At 39.7% G+C, this 18071-nt stretch overlaps 1 long non-coding RNA gene across 1 annotated transcript in view; it reads left to right on the forward strand.

Moving 5' to 3' along the window:
- LOC138756634 (uncharacterized) overlaps nucleotides 1–18071 on the forward strand; it is a 153370-nt gene that overhangs the window by 126528 nt on the left and 8771 nt on the right. Inside the window, exon 2 of the long non-coding RNA XR_011353208.1 lies at nucleotides 16016–16059. This is a non-coding gene — a long non-coding RNA (uncharacterized lncRNA). The remainder of the gene's footprint in view (nucleotides 1–16015; nucleotides 16060–18071) is intronic.

Here is an 18071-nt window from a genome sequence, read left to right on the forward strand (position 1 = left end):
TTCCCTTTCCCTTTGCCTTCTTTCCTCCAGCTCTCCACCCCCTTTCCACTCCATTCACAGAATCATCCCTCCTCTTTCTGTTTGCTGGAATGCCCTCCCTCCCTTATCCACCTATTACCTCCTGCCCTAGTGACTGTGCTCCTCCCCTTACCCTTCCCCCCCCCCTTCCATTTTGTTTGGGCGCCTGCCAACATTTGATGAAGGGCTCAAACCCAAAACTTTGGCTGTAGATCTTTAACTTTACTACATAAAGTACACCATTTGACCTGTTGAGTTTGTCCAGCATTGTGTTTTTACAGTAAATTGACTGACCAGTTGTCCTATTTTTAAATGTCAGATACATTTTTGAATGTTTAGGTTTAAAAGTGCTATTGAATCATTTACGTTCACCAAAATAAATGGTGACCCATCACCTAAAAAGCCAACATTGCTAACACAGCTGCGCTCCTTCAGCACATAATCTATGGTATCAGTGACCTAGGCTAAGAAAGAAGGAGATTCATTTATTGATTTGCTGGACACAATGAGAATGGAGTTATCTGGTTGGAGTGACATAGTGGGGCAGCCAATAAAGCTGCTGTTTCAGAACACTCCAGTAAATTCAACCTGACCCACAGTATGCGGAGTTTGATCATTCTGCCAGTGGCCACATGGGTCTCCTTTGGATGCTTTAGTTTCCTCCCACATCCCAAAAATATCAGTGTTGGTACATGAAGTGGCCTCTCTAGAATCGGGGAGGAGTTGACAGGAATATGGAGACAAAATGTTACAGGGAAAATTACTGAGGAATTAGAGTGTATTAAGACTCAATCGGTCAAAACGGCTCCATCTAAGGCATACGCAAAACTACATTGACACTTCCTAATCAGTCCCTGCCTATCCAAGTAAACATGAATCCTATCTTTCAGAGTCTTCTCCAAAAACTACCCTGAGGTTTCCAAGCTTTTCCCTGCTACCCTTTTTGAACAGTACGACAATATGAGCTAATCTCTAGTCTTGGGTTAATGAAGATGAAATCATCTCCATCAGATCACCTGGTTATTTCCTCCCTTAGCACTCTAGAAGGGGCTTTCATTGAATCTTGAGTGCATTCGGCCATTTCATTCTCTGAAATGTAGTCGGTCACAGGATTCTCCTGGAAAAGTTGACACTGGATTTCAGTTAGACTCAGATATTATCCATTTTGAACTTTAGATTCCAGAGAACTGTTCCTCTATTACATTGCAAAATTTATTTGCTTGTTTCAAACTAGAGAATTATGAATGAAAATCAAATGGAATGAGAACATATATATTTGAGATTAATTTCAAAAATGTTTGATGCTCGTCCAAAACTTGCTTTAGAAATCTCAGCACTGCATCTCAAGCTGGCACTATATAATCAAACAGAAAAATCGTGTCTGCTTTCGTCTGAAAGCTTGCATCTGCTACTTGCCTTTTGTTTTACTTTTTCAAATTAGGGGAGACATGGGTCATTTAATCTCCTTCTTTATGTCAGTGGCATAATATTGCAAAACTGATATAATTTCTCTAGTGCCGGTTGCAGCGCTTGAAGAAGAAATGAGCTTGATTGGAAATATCAACGGTCCGTATTCCAAAACAAAGCCTGCAGGCTGGCATCTCAGCAGAACAGGTGAGAGGCACTTTGCACTTGTCATTCCCTATGCTGATTAGGCCCTGACAGGCAAGCCCAAGAGAACACAGAATTCCTGACACTGAGGGAAATGGCATGTCCCATTAACACAGACCATCAATCCACTCTAAATGACAGACCTTTTACTCCGGGGATCCCATGCCGGCATTTCTCATACTTACTCATCCTTGTCTGGATTTATGTGTCAGGAAAAACATACAAAGTAGAATGAGATTTACTTTCGCCTGCGTCTAGCCCTCATGATTGATTGTCTCTGCAAGTTCTCACAAAAGGGATTGTCTGCGCACATGGGATCTTGAAGATGGTGCCGCATTTTTTGATTTAGGATGAACATTGAACTAAGGATCCACTGAAACCTACAGCCAGATGATTTTAGGCAGAGAATGTAGTTATTTCAGATGAATTCCATTTGATTTTGAAGCTGAAAGTTTTTGCATGTTACTTTTTGATGTCATTGTAACCCATATGGTGAACCGAAGGCTCCCCTTTACATGAGTAGATCATCTGCCATTTTCTCTATAAATTCTGAAACAAAATTCATCAAAGTTGCTCATTTAATACTGGGTGACGGAAAATAAAGATTACATCAATTAATCACTGCAACAAAATAATATCAAGGATGTAGAGAGCCAAGGTAAATGAAAGGCGTTAAGACATTGACCTTCTATTGTATTACGAGCAGAATAAAATCTCCCATGTGCAGTGCACGGATTGGAAACTACCACATCGCATCCCACAGCAATCAACAGCAACAGTTATATTTTTTCACCATTGCCAAAATGAAGGAAGCAAACATAATCTCTCAATGCCCAATCTCAACTTTAAAATGAATGCCAACGAAGCAGCAATTTCATGGCATCTTTTCAAGTTCATGGATTCTTATATTTAAATTGTTGATCATTGCTGTGCAATCCGATCTCTCTACTCTGGAAGTGACCATAAAACCCATAGAATGTTACAGCACAGAAAACCAGGCCATTCGACCCTTCCAGTCTGTGCCGACCAATAGAACTAGTCAGTCCCACTGAACTACTCTCAGTCTATCGCCCTCCAGACCACACCTATTCATGTATTTATCCAATTTATTTTTAAAGTGCAAGATTGAATCTGCATTCACTACATCAGATGGCAGCTCATTCCACGCTCCTGCCTCTGTTTGAGTGAAAAAACTTTCCCCTAATTTTCCCCTTATACCTCTCCCCTTTCAGCCTAAAGCTATGACCTCTCGTATTTATCTTCCTCAATCTAACTGGATGCATCCTACTCAACTCTACTCTGTCTATACCCTTCATAATCTTATAAACCTCTATCATGTCTCCCCTCATTCTTTTTTCCAAGGAATATAGTCCTAACCTGTTTAATCTTTCCTCTGCTTTATTTAGAGTTCCTTGGGTTCACAAGGGTTTTTTCTGCCTATTTGTATTTGTGTAAAATTGTTGAAATTAATCCACCCCATCACTTCAGCTCATTGGAAATAAACATGGAGAGAGGTTTATGAAGAGTACAAATAAGGATGATTACTGGTCTTACATGAAAGTACTGTGATAACAGCCTCATAATTTTAGTGTAACAGCCTTTTGCAAGCAGTGTTCTCTTGCTCATTTTGAACTAAATTTTTGTCATATATTGAAGTCAGTTTTCATAATTAATACCATGCCGTTACTCTATATTCTGTGCTACAGATTTCTTTCAAAACATTCTCCAGAATGCTTTGGACTAACTGAAATATTGCATGCCATAAAATCATGTTTCTGGATTTTACACTGACATATTTGTTGGACTGTAGAAGGCACTATCGCCCTAGCTAAGATGGCATTTGAACTTGGAATATATTCATGCAATTTTAATTCATATATTTTCGTTGGCAGCCTAGAACTGTCATTCTCAACAGGGGCCATACGGTGTCCCGTGGGGGCCGCAGCACATTTAAGGGAGGCTGCAGACTGAAATCATAAAATATTTCTAATGTTTTTATGTAGTTGGTAGGAGAAAAGTACGGAAAAGAAGATCATGGGTAAAGAAGCTCTTAAACTTTGAGGAGAGTCCTAAGGGGGCTATAGCCAAAAAAAGGTTGAAAATTGCTGGTCTAGGAGAACATGATCTTTTGCTTGTACTCATTTGCTTGTCGTGAAACCCTTCAACCAGATGTCATAAACATCTCTGGCTTCTATTAGAACCCTAGCCCCCACCACCATCTTTCGTCATGTCTCATTTCCTCTAGCCCTGTCTCTTTCTTCCTTTTTCCCTCGGTCTCCTTTCACAGGTGCCAAAATAAATTCTCGCCTTTCCTCTCTCCTGTCCTCTTATCATATCCAGTTATCACCTTTTGTCTGTTGTTCCCCTTTTACCCCATCCTCCTATAAAGACGCCTGCCTTTCTTTTTTTTACTCATACCCTAACGAAGGACTCAGGCCCGAAACGTCAGTAATATATCTTTACCTCCTGCGAGACCGGCTGAGTTCCTCCAGCATTTCTGTACTTTTACTACAATCACAGCATCTGTAGACTATCGTGCTTCAATCCCCTCATTTGCTTGAACCCATTTTAACTTTTAGATGGTTTATTTTTGAGAAGATACGAAGCTGATTGCTCTCCCCTTTGGAGTTACATGAGTAAAATCCATGCGGAGCATTCTGCACTGAATTTTGCTTTAGGCACTGCAAGCACAAAGAGGATGGTGAACATGGTTCGCCTCTTCGAGGGCAGATATGGGGAAAACTCTAAAATAAATATATATCTCAATGAAATTCACATTGAATGAGATTTGCTCCTTTGCTTTTCACAAAATAATGTCCATGAAAATTGTGCTTGTGATTAATTGCAGGTCGCTAGACTTGAGCACTTTTACATTTTGACATCCCACCATTATTTTAACTGGACGTCAGTCTTTCATTCAACATCTCAAAGCAACATGGTTTCATTTGTCTCTCAAGTTTGATTTCCATTTATGCCAGCTGTCATTCAACTTTACACATGAGCACCGTTGGTATAGGCAACAGTGGTTGGAGGATCCTCCCTCCGCATCATTAGATGAGTATGAAGAAATTAGGTGTATTGCAGGAGCAGTGCTTTTCTCTGATTGGTAGAATGAGAACCATCTCCCCTCAAAAGAAAACCAGACTTGTGCTGAAGCAGCCGGCAGAAACAAATTCATTTCAAACCAGTTGGACTCCATCCGTTGAACAGCTGAATGGATTTTCATGATTGCACACACAAAAATCAATCGCTGCAAATATTTACTTTGCCATTTACGACCTTCACTTCCTTCTCCTGTATTGTGGCACCAATGGCTCTGGAAAATATATTATTAGAGAAAGGTGGTAACAGATTTATTGAATCCCAAAGCTCCAGTGAAGTCAAGTTTCAGATGAGCATTAATTTATACAATTACAAACGGAGATGGATTCATACAAATTATTCTCCAAAAAAAAACATGATTTTTAAATTCAACTGACCTCTCTCTCACTGTATATCCCTAAGAAAGGAAATAAACTTGTTTAATTGTTTGCACTGGAAATGGCCAAGCATTAACAATTTTATTGCTTTCAGGCTTAACAGGGACACACAGGTGTGTTAGCATAAGAAATGTGTACAGGCTTTAAACGGCTTATTAATGGAGCTGATGGTGTTTGTAAACAATATCCTGCAACCGCGTGGGTCTGTGCCCATGATGGCAGTACCTGTGCACGGCACCAGAAATGGGAAAACAGCACCTCCCTCACTTTTGAAAAGTAGAAAAGACAACTCTATGGGGAAGGTGACACAGCAAGGCTCAGCGGCTGAGGGACCCACTCAAGGGGTTGCAATCGGGGGACCCGCATGGACCGCATGCTGCGGGAGACTGGCTCATGAATAGGAGCTAGGTATCGGAACCAGTATTTGAGAGGGCGCTGAGGGAAAGAACGGGTCCCTATAAGCCTCGGGTGCTGAAGGCTTTCTGATCGTGTCGGAAGTTTGGATCTGGAGCTCGGGTGGCCGATGAGTCGAACAGGAGTCTGGAAAGCTCCAGAGGCTGCGGGAACGCTGGCGGAAAATTCACGGACACTCAGTGTCTCTGAAGGGACTCTTTTTTTTTCTCCTTCTCTTTTTCTCTAAGGGGCTGCCATGCAACACTAATAGTGACTGCCTTACAGCAGGCAGAAGGCAATTTCATGTAATAGTACATTTCTGTACAATTACATGAAAATAAAGGAATCTTGAAAACACAGCATCACAATATATTTTCTGGTGTTGACTATTTTGCATTTTGAAAAGGTGAACATAAGCTTTTGAATGGTGTCATTTTGGAATATTAAGGAATTCAATAACATCTGGTACAAGTTTAGAAGCCAAAAACAAATAAATTTTCAATCTTCAATTAATATAAACATTACATTGGTCACAAGAAAATTTGAAGTGCTCATTTTCAGCTGAGGGAGCTAGTTTTCCCTTCGCCGCCCCATTTTTACACTAATAATTTGAAAGATTGTGCTGCATTTGTTTAAATTTTTAATGTAACATTTAAACCTATTTTGAAAGTCACTTAAAATGGTTTTGTGGAGGCTTGGTAGCAGTTTGTCATCAATCACATGTGGTATATGGGTAGGGGAGCTCTTGGGGATAAAATAAATAGACTTGAGGGAATTAGAGGCTATAAATAGATGTTTACATAAGCATTTGAAGTTTCTGAATTCTCTTATGGGCTCGGTCTATTATCTAACTCTCTATACAATTGAATTAAATAAATTCTCCTTGGGTAACATTCCGTCATTGGAAATAGATTTAATGAACTGAGAGGATTTTCATTTATAGCATTCAAACATTATTATTGTACTTAAGTTCCACTTTAGCAACACTCATCACATCACCTGGAACTGTATGTTATCCAGGCATAGCCTGCTTCATTACCTGAGGAGCCGTGAGTGGAGTTCAAAGTTGCAAGAGCATCATCTTCTAACTTTGGTATGGAGGGAAAACCATTAATGAATTTGCCAAGGATGTTTTTGCATTGGACATTGCCCTTGTGTTTGGTCTCCCACAACTTTTTATTTGCTGAGATTTTCCCATTGAGTCATACAGCGTAGAACAGGCCCTTCAGCCCAACTAGTCCATGCCAACAAAGTTGGCATTTTTGGCTGATCCCACTTGCCTTCATTTGGTCCATATCCCTCTAAGCTCTTGTTATCCATAAATCTGTCCAAGACTTGAATGTTGTTATTGTGACTGCTTTTACAGTTTTCTCTGACAGTTCATTCCAGATGCGGACCACCCTCTGAGTTAAAAAATAAATCCTCTCAGATCCGTTTTAAATATTTCCCCTTTCACCTTAAACTGATGCTCTCTGATTCATGAGTCATCTGCCTTGGGAAAAGGAAAACTGTAAGCATTCACTTCATCCATTGACCTCATGATTTTATAAATCTCAAAAATCCTCCTTCACTCAAATGAATAAAGACCCAGCCTATCCATCCTCTCCCAATAACTCAACCCTTCAAATCTTGGCAAGTATACATCGTTGACTTCAAGTATATAAGATATTTCATACCACAGTGGGATACAGGTTTCAATGTTCTTGTTAGATTTTCACAACAAATATCATAATTGTTGCATTTACCCCTCAAGGTTGAAGATAATGGTTTTCATTCCCACAGAGCAAAATTTGTTTAATATTGCACTCCAAGAAGCACATGATACTTCACAAATCAACCAGCTAATTCCAATGGCATGGAAACCACAAGGATTGGAGTTGATGGATTTATTTTAGCCTTTGTCCACCTTCAGAGCTGTCGAGTTCAGAGTAACTTAGTCCACCTGTTGAAACATGGAGGACTTGGTTGGATTGTTCTTTGTCAGGGACCTCACCTCCGACCTTACCGCCATGGATGATCCTACCAGGAGCATAGCTCCAGGTGCCATCACTCTTGAGATCTCAGGACCACACAAGCTTCTCCACCATGACAAGGTGACAATCCATGGAAAAGCACTATAAATGTACCAGTCTAGTAGAACTAGCCATGCATTGCAGATTCCTGCAAAATGTTTGCATGTGGAATGGAGAGTCTTGTCTATGTTCTCACTGGTGATGCTTAAAGATCAGAATGCTACGTTGGCAGTCAAGTGTACACTGTGATGCATATTGCAGAACAGCAGTAGTGGTTTTCATTAACAATTTTTTAGGATGACGCTGATTGTTTCGCAGACCTAATATGAAGAGGGAAAGAACGGGTCCTTATAAGCCTCGGGTGCTGAAGGCTTTCTGATCGTGTCGGAAGTTTGGATCTGGAACTCAGGTTGCCGATGAATCGAACAGGAGTCTGTGCAGCTCAGATACGGGCCAAATTCAGGAAAATGAGACGGTTGGCATGAACTTATTGGGCTGAAGGGTCTGTTTCCCTGTTGTAAAACTCCAATGAAATGTTAGGATAAACACATCCCCTTAGTGGCTGCCAGATGTTACTAGCTGGTGTTGAAAGGAGATTTGACACCACGTATACATTGCTAGCACAAAATTGGACAACGGATTATAATGTTGAATTTGAAACAATCTCATGATATTTACTTAAACATTTTTGAGTGGAATTGATTGACATTTTCCTAAAGTGAATGCAGTTTAAACCTATCTGAAATATTAAGATCCCTTAAAAAATATGGGGATAAATTAACAAAGAATGTTTGCATTTATGTTGCACCTTTTACACTATGACAGAACTTTAATATAGCACTGAATATATGAATAGCAAGTTTCTACAAGCAGCAGTGTGAAAATGAGTAAGATCATTTGTTGATGTGGGTAAAAATTGGTTGGAATATTAAGGAAACCTTTATTTCCATCTTCTATTCTTCCACCAGCAAGTTTGCAGCACAATTTGTGTAGCTTCTGAATCCAACACCTCACACTTTCCCCCCCCCCCCCAAAAGATTGAAAGAAATTAAAAGCTGTGAGTTGGAAATTCTAGACTGTGTTAAATATAACCTATCAGATGCAGCGTCAAAAGAATTCTAACTGGGGGCATTAGGGTAATCACGGGAGTGGTACAATCTGCCATTCGAGAACTCAGTCAGCAGGGAGGGGTGGGGCGTGGGCGCCATACATGCCACGAATCTCCTCTGTGCACCACCATCACACTTTCCCCCTCCCTCCGATGTAACAGACATACGCACGTGCTTATAGAGCGTGCAGACGAAACTACATGATTCACTTTGGTGACACATTCTCTGATGGTGTGGGTGGAGGGGACACAATAACTCATTGGGGGGACGTAGCCTGCAGATGCCACCCCCATGACCCCGACCCTGTAACCTATTAGGTTACAAATGCAAGCTAACTGAAAGAATTTTTAAGCAGAACTGGCTGAATAATATATGTGGCATTAACAAATTATGCAATATAAATATTTTAATCAATTTTTTGAGAACTCACCATTCTCTATATGTAGCATAAAGAACTGCAACATTAAAAATACACAGCCAGAATGTATCCAGAAAGATCACCTTATAGATCGGTTTGTAACCTTGTCATTTAACTTGAACATCTTCCTCATTTCCTATTAACAATAAATGATTACTGATTTATTTAATGGATCACAAGATTTTTATTTCTCTCCCAATTGAAATGGGAGGCTCCTTTTCATTCCACCACTCAAGATGCTCAAAGTACATGTTATAGTATGTCCTGATCTTTCTGTTCATTATTGAGCTACTTGTAGTTTCAGGTGAGGCTGATATAACTCCACAATTTTATTCCCATGTGCTCAATATTGTCACATATCTGGAGAGAGTCCAATCCGCATGAAAATGGATGGTTTAAACTCATCCTGATGCGTATCTTGTGTGCAAGCAATCAATTCCTATCACAATCTACCTGCATTTAACATTGGTCACCACTACTTCATTCAATACATAGGTGAATAATCCCCATGATCTGACAAGGTATTCCCTTGGACTTTGAAGGAGGCTAGTGTACAAATTGCAGGGGCCCTGGCAAATATATTTAAAATGACCTTAGCCACAGGTGAGGTGCTGGAGGGTTGAAGGGACATATTGTTCTGTTGTTTAAAAAGGGCTCCAAAAATAACCCTGAAAATTAAAGACTGGTGAGCCTGACATCAGTAGTAGGTAAGTTATTGAAAGGTGTTCCAGCAATTTTGAACCTGTAATGTACATTACTGCTGCCACCACAAACAACCACGTTCACAACAATAAACCTGATTCTGAGATTGGATATATAAGTATTTGCGTAGTCAGGGACTGATTAGGGATGGTCAGCATGGCTTTGTGTCTGGAAGATCATGTTTAAGAAACCTATAAGAATTTTTTGAAGAGGTTACCAGGAAAGTTGATAAAGGCAAGGCTTTGGATGTTATCTATATGGTCTTTGACATGGTACCACAAGGGAGGTTAGTCAGAAACGTTCAGTTGCTTGGTATTAAACTGGATTCAGCATTGGGTTAATGCGAGATGCCTCTCTGACTGGAGCCATGTGACTAGTGGTGTGCCTCAAGAATCAGTGCTGGGTCCATTGTTGTTTGTCATCTATATCAATGATCTAGATGATAAAGTGGCAAATTGGATCATGTAGTTTGCAGTTGACACAAAATTTGGAGGAATGGAATGCTTTCAAAGCTTGCCATGCGATTTGCACCAGCTGGTAAAAATGGGCTGCAAAAGCATAGAAGAATGAGGGGAGATTTGATAGAGGTATTTAAAATTATGAGGGGGATAGACAGAGTAAATATAGGTAGGCTTTTTCCACTGAGAGTAGGTGTGACACAAACCAGAGGACGTGGGTTAAGGGGAAAAGTTTAGGGGGAACCTGAGGAGGAACTTCTTCAATCAGAGAAAGGTGGAAGTGTGGAACAAACTTCCAGCTGAAGTGGTAAATGCAGGCTCATTTTTTAAAATGTAAGAAGAATTTGGACAGGTACATAGATGGGAGAGGTTTGGAGGACTATGGGCTGGCTGCAGGTCAGTGGGACTAGGCAAAAAAAAATTGTTTGGCACAGATTGGAGGGACAGAGGAGGCCTGCTTCTGTGCTGTGTTTGTTTTAAGGTTGTATAAATGTATGTAGTGGGCTGATTAGCCAGTTCCGTTGCTGAATCACACTATGTCTCCATGACTCTTGTACTGTTGCATTCCTTGTTTTCGTACATAGTTAAAAATATCAACATGAATTTATAAATGGCAAAATTAAAATAGAACGCAATATTCCAAGCAGCTATGAACTGCCAAATAACTTGGCTGCAGGATTAATCAAGTTTGCTTTTTGTGCCTTTATTGCATTTTGGCATAGGTATGGGGCACCTCCTGGAGCATTGAATGTAAGACATCTTCAGCTGTTGCGCAAATATAGGATCGAATAGCTGATGTTCATAGCAGATATTAATATGTAATGGATAAACATATTTTCATCAAATGAAAGTGTAAACTGGTGCTCAGTCCTTCCCACCAAATCACTTTATAATTTCTGACTGTTAGACAGACAGTTTGGGAGTTTCATATAACCAAAATCTAATGAAGGAACTGGGAACTAAATTAGCTGGGATTACAAAAATTGTTGGGATCCTTAAAAATATGTGACTTCTATAAAATGTAACTAAACAGGACTAAGAAACTCACAGTGAACACATAGGTAAAAGACGTTGTGAATTTCCACCTAGCGCCTGTTACCTTCAGAAATTCTACTATAGCCATTTCCAGATCTGCCATTGAAGTGTCCCTTCCTAAGTGAGATTAATTAGATCACAAAAGTTCCTGTTTCTTTCACTGACTATAATAATAATGCCACAGTAATTCATGACTGGAAATTACTTGATCCAGAATCCAAGGAATTCTTGGGTTAAGCTGTACCTCATTTTTCAAATACAGGACAGAATGCAAAGTGCAATGATTTAATTATTGTAATTGTGAATTAATGAAAACAACCAAAATGCTATATTTGCTGCCACCTATCAGTGGACATTGCCTACCTGGCCTTCAGTCGGACACCAAGGAATAGTGTAATGGGTTATGCCTTATTTTGAACCTTTCCATATGTTACCACATTGCTATAAATTACCGTTAAGGAAAAACAACAAAGAAGAACATTATAAAGGCAACATTCACTGTATGCAGTAAACCTGCTTCAGCTAGAAGCTCAGACCACGGCCCATAAAAAGAGCTGTGGATGCTTGCATTGAACTTCATCCAGACAGTAAATAACACTGCTCAAAGTAACAACGTCAAACCAATTTTTTTAAAATGTAACTCGCCATCTTAAACTTTACAATCCTGAGGTTTTGCGAACTTGTCCAATCAAGTTAACCAAGATTCAATGTTGATTCACAATTAAAGTACTTGCAAGATAATAAAGTAGTGTGAAAAATATATTTTATCAAAACCAAACTAAATACAATAGTGGTCATTGTTTATGTGTAAATACCACTTTTAAGTTCAAACTCTTTACAAAATGTCTCAGCACCTTAAGTCACATTATTAAAGAGCAGGGGATTTTGAAGCAATTTTAATAATTCCAGGAGCTGATATTTTAGGGAAATCTTGTGAAAGGTTCAGGAACCAGGAATAAGTTTGACAATCAATTGAACATCAATTGAAATCTTACTTGAGTTAAGTTGGTGCACAATAAATTTTTACAATTTAGCCTCCTCATTCAAATCCTCTGTGATTTACAACTTGTTTTATAGAATCTGTTTTAAAATCCTGTAAGTTTTCCCTCTGTGCATTAGAGGACAAGTCCATAAGATGTATTGGCCAGGAATTGACAGTGGTTCAAAGGAATCCAGAGCCCCTTGGTATGATGAATGTTGCATTGTGGGAGTCTGGTCCATTACAAAATGAAATGTAGGCTGCAGAGACACAGTTGTATGAAATTCTACCATCTGTCTTTTTTAAGTCATTGTTGTTTCTTCTAGATTAAGGAAATGTCACATGATTAAACCATTTTGCTGCTGGAGGATAATAAACAACATTTTGACATTGACTTGTTCAGATGGCATCTTGACGAGATTATATTTCTCTTTAGAACAATTCATTAAATCCAATATGTAATTATAAATTATATAACCTCTTCCTTACTATAGGACCCTGATACATTTTGACAGTTCTTCCTACAACTTAACTTGGTTTTCTGCCGGTGCTCCAGTGTCCTCTGACATCTGAAGGTTAATTGGCCACTGTTAATTGCCCCTCCCTGGGGTGTATAGAATGCCGTAATAAGATGGGAATGAAAGGAATCGATAAGAATACAAGAAGCCCCCTTTCACACCATCAATTCCATGCGGGTTAACTGGCTAATTTACTGGGTCCATTCCCAGTAACTGTGCAGCGTGAAATGTCCCAAGCTGGCAGAGCGCGTTAAATTCAATCGGGTTCTGACACTTGGTATAGGCAAGTGTCAAAGCCCGGCCAAATTAGTCACCTTCTGGCGGTGTGAAAGCGCAGCCTGCTCTCACTTCGTCACCACTGGAGGCGGGACCCCTCTTAAAATGCCAGGTTGGCCAATAATCAGGTAAATCATGGTGCAATGGGAAAGGCTCCCCAAGTGCAGCAGGCCTGGTAAGTTTTCCCGTATCCTAGGAGGTTTGCCAGCATGAAAGGGAAGCGATTAATTTTGGATGAGTGTAAAACCATGGCTGATGGTTAGCACACTGAGGTCATCTATCCATATATTCCTGAACTCAGATACTGATGTAAATCAATGTAAATTATTATTTCTTTTTCATATTTCTATTAACATTGAAATACAAAGTACATACATATGTTAAAATTAGAAAAATACATTACATTTAAATCATATTTCATCCACATGTTCCATCAAACATAATACATTGTATTAATATTTTGTTATTTAAAAAAAAGAAAATCTAAACCCATAACCAAGAAAGAAGCTGTTTGGCCAAAAAAAAAGACAGAATTCTTATCAGAGGTGATAAATTTCCTCATTAGTCAACACTTCTATCTTCATAACAAATCAAAGATTTTGAAAGCAATTCAAAAAGAGTTTGAAAATTTAAATTCAAATCAGAAATTGAGCATCTAAATCTTCTCTAAATTTAAACAGGACTTGACGTCAAGTAGCCATTGAACGTGAACAGGCAAAGCCACAACCCTCCATCTGAGCAACGCTATCCACCTAGCCATAAGAAAAATAAAAACTAATACATGTAGATCAGATGCTGTTAAAGTTATGTCATACTCTCCAACAGTACTGAATAAAGCAATTAAGGGATTAGGTTTAAAATTAACTTTAAAAAGTGCAGAGAAAGTTTGAAATACTTCGTTCCAATATTGTTCAATAATGTAAATTATTCAAGCTTGATAAAAATATATAATCTATTCAAACTTTCTTCTGCATTCACTATTGTAGATAAAAATTAAGCTTTGTACCCTTTGGTCTAAAACAGTGGTTCTCAACCTTTTCCTTTCACTCACACACCACTTTAAGTAATCCCTGTGCCATAGGTGCTCTGCAATTAGTAAGGGATTGCTTAAGATGGTATGTGGATGGAAAGAAAAAAGATTGAAAACCATTGTTTTAATCGTACCTCATTGACTCGTTATGTGCACGGTTTCATAGCTCCAAAGGAAATGGGCTAATGACAATTATTCTCAAAGCAAAATATTTCAGTAACAATGGTTCTGAACCTTCTTTTCCCACTCACAGACCACCTTAAGCAATCCCTTACTAATCATAGAGCACCAATGGCATAGGGATTACTTATGTGGCTGGAAAGAAAAAAGTTGAAAATCATTGGTCTAAAATGACTTCCCACTTGAATCCCAGCAATCCCAATTAAAAATATACCACCAATATATGAACGTTGGCTCAAGCTTGAGCTATTGCTTCTGTTCTATTGTCAGGTACCGGCGGATGTTGAAATGGGCAGCAGTTGTAACAAGTGCCGTGGAGGTCAAAATAGTCAAACAGTGGAATTGCTGAACTTTGGCAAAAGTAAAGATACAAAAATGGAAAGTGAGCAGTGAAAAAGGAGACACCAAGGGCAGTATGGTTGGCGTAGCAATTAGCACAACGCCTTTTCAGTGCCAGCTATCAGGACCAGACCGGAATTTGAATGTCTGTAAGGTGTTTGTACCTTCTCCCTGTGTCTGCGTGGGTTTTTTTTTCTGGCGTCTCTGGTTTTATCCCATCTTTTAAAACTCACCGGGGGTGTAGGTTAATGGGATGTAAATGGGGCAGAAACAGTAAAGAACCATTCATTCAGAGTACAGTACTTTAACAAGTACAGTTTGACATTTAACACCATCATCTTCTTGAAACTGATCAACAAACCCCAAGACCTTGGACTCCACACCTCACTGTGTAATTGGATCATGAGTTTCCTCACCTACAGACCACAATCAGTGAGAATTAGTAAGTACATCTCTTCGACAGTCTTCATCTGTAATGGAACAGCACAGGGCTGCGTTCTTAGCACCCTGCTCTATTCACTTTACACCTATGACTGTCAAATTTTTGTCGATGATATAATGGTAGTGGGTTGTATAAAGGAGGGAGTTTGAAAACTTGGCTGAATGGTGCACCAACAACAACCTTGCAACAATGTCACAAAAACTCAGGTGGTGATTGTTTACTTCAGGAAACGAAAGCCAGAGGTAAACAATCCAGTGATCATTAGGAGATAAGAGTTGGAGAGGATGAGCAAATTTTAGTTCTTGAGAGTCTACCTCAGATGATCTTTCCTGGAGCCAACACACTAGTAGCATCATGAAGAAAGTATGTCAGCACCTCCTCTTCCTCAGGAGTTTGCATAGGTTTGGTATGATACCAGAAACTCTGACAAATATCTATAGATGCATGGTTGAAAGTGTGCTGACTGGCTGCATCATGGTCTGGTATGGGGTATCAATACCACTGAGTGTAAAGCCTTCCAAAAGGTGGTGGGTACAGCCCAGGACATCACAGGTAAAACCCTCCCCACTATTGAGAACATCTACAGGGAACGCTGCCGTCGGAGAACAGCAACCATCAAGGAACATGCTACTCTAAACTCTTGGGATCCACAACACCCAGCACATGCTCTGTTCTCACTGTGGCCATCAAGAAAGAGGTATAGGTGCCACAAGACTCACACCACCAAGTTCAGGAACAGGGGGTGCTACCCCTCCACCATCATATTCCTCAATGCCAAACTCTATCAGGGACTCATTCAAAGATTCTTACTTGCGTACTTAATTGATTTTTTTAACTCTCTCTATTGCAGTCAATTTGTTTCCATGTATATGGTGTGTACAATCTTTCTGCATTACCAAAAAATGATCACTACCAATGATAATTCTGCCTCCCCCGGAGGAAAAAGAATCACAGGGTCGAATGTAATGTCCTGTACAGTATGTACTCTGACAATAAATCTGAAATCTGATTTGCAGGATGAAGTTCCAATATTGTGGAAGTCACAAGCCATTTACTACTGGTAAGTCAATTCACCTTTATTTATCGTTCATACCATGCTCACAAGGTAAAGACGAGATAAAGTTTCTCCTGGACCATGGATCATATTTACTTAAATATAAGTTAGAATAGAAGTAAAAAAAACATTAAAACATTAAAATATTAAGATGTATACAGTAAACATCCATGGTACACTATCCACATCTGTTCTGGGAATTCAGGTCCCTGATGGCTTGAGGGGTGGGGGGGGAAAGTTTGCCCATTCTGGACATAATGATCTGAGTGCCTCGGCACATCCTACCAGATGGCGGAAGGGAGAACAGTTACATGAGGGTCATGTGGAGGTATTTACCTTTTTGGAAGAGACTCTTTTGGAATAAATTCCAAGCACTATGGGTAGAACAATATGTACAGGCAAGGAAAAAGAGGTGGGGAGGAGAAACTTGGTGCCAGATTCATTGAATTAGTCAGCGCTTAAGGAGTTCACTGAGTCCCATCTTCAAGGTAATGGGTTAATCCCACTCACATTACTCTTGTCATAAACTTGGAAAATATTTCTTTTCAGAAATGCTTCTAATTCTTTTCTAAAATTTGTAATTAAATGTCTCAAATCTTTCCAGTATTTTCCACATCAATTCAAAATCAAAATTTCCCTCATCTCCTCAATGGATAGTTACCTTAACTCTCTGTTTTGATTGGACCTCTTTTGCTTCTGGAAACTCTTTCTTTCTATTCACAACCCCAAATCTATTCAGGATCCTTGGTACCCTTGTCAATCAACCCTTACGTTCAGCACAATTGAAGATCCTTAACCCTGGTCTCCTTAGCAACATTATTCTTTCTTCTTTCTTCTTTGGCTTGGCTTCGTAGATGAAGATTTATGGAGGGCTATGTCCACGTCTGCTGCAGGCTCGTTGGTGACTGACAAGTCCGATGCAGGACCGGCAGGCACGGTTGCAGTGGTTGCAAGGGAAAATTGGTGGGTTGGGGTTGCGTGTTGGGTTTTTCCTCCTTTGTCTTTTGTCAGTGATGTGGGCTCTGCAGTCTTCTTCAAAGGAGGTTGCTGCCCGCCGAACTGTGAGGCGCCAAGATGCACGGTTGGAGGCGATATCTGGTGGTGGTCAATGCGGCAGGCACCGAGAGATTTCTTTAAGCAGTCCTTGTACCTCTTCTTTGGTGCACCTCTGTCTCGGTGGCCAGTGGAGAGCTCGCCATATAACACGATCTTGGGAACCCTTATACTTTTGTAATAACATCTGGCTTATTATTGTTATTTGCAAAGTAAGTGCTCTATCCAACAGCCAAATGTTAAAAGTGCAGTGTAACTCAAGACTGCAATACCTCTGATATGCTCTTTACGAAAGGTCAACCTGTGTTCAACTGAATGAGGAAAAAAATCCAGCAGTTGCTCCATGTTATGACATTGTAAATACAGAAACAAAATTTTTATGTTGGCTATTTCTAATGAAATTGTAACTGTTCTTTCAGCGGTCATTCCTAATTAAGCTCAAACAGCCTGCTTTGAAATCTTTATATTAGGTTCTTCATACAGCTCCTCATGGCAGACAGAGAAAATTTTCTCCCACGAGATTCTAGTTTCAGTCATTCTTTGTCCAGTTTTCTACAGGAGGAATACAACCATGATGTGTACTGATAGCTTCTATACAAGCTAACTAATGATTGTTCAGATTGGTTTAATGCACGTGATCTCACCGTATGATTCAGCCATTCCAAAGTGATATCAACTCTCATGCGAGGAGCTTGACCAACAGATCAATGAATATGAACTTGAAGTGTGGGATGTAGTTTGCATGAAGCTACAATGGCACTTGAAACTGCAAAGACCACATTTAAAGTGGAGGTAGATCATTTTTTTTGGAAATGTCAGAGGATTGAGAGAGGACAAAGATCTGGCACGGAGAAAGCATTGAGGTCTGGGGTAGATAAACCAAAACCGTATTGAATAAGAAGAAAAGCTTGAGAGGGTAGATAGTTAACTTCTGCCCCTAGTTTCTTCTGTTTCTGGAATGGGCA

This window comes from Narcine bancroftii, chromosome 3, assembly GCF_036971445.1.
Source record: "Narcine bancroftii isolate sNarBan1 chromosome 3, sNarBan1.hap1, whole genome shotgun sequence".
Classification (NCBI taxonomy): domain Eukaryota; kingdom Metazoa; phylum Chordata; class Chondrichthyes; order Torpediniformes; family Narcinidae; genus Narcine; species Narcine bancroftii.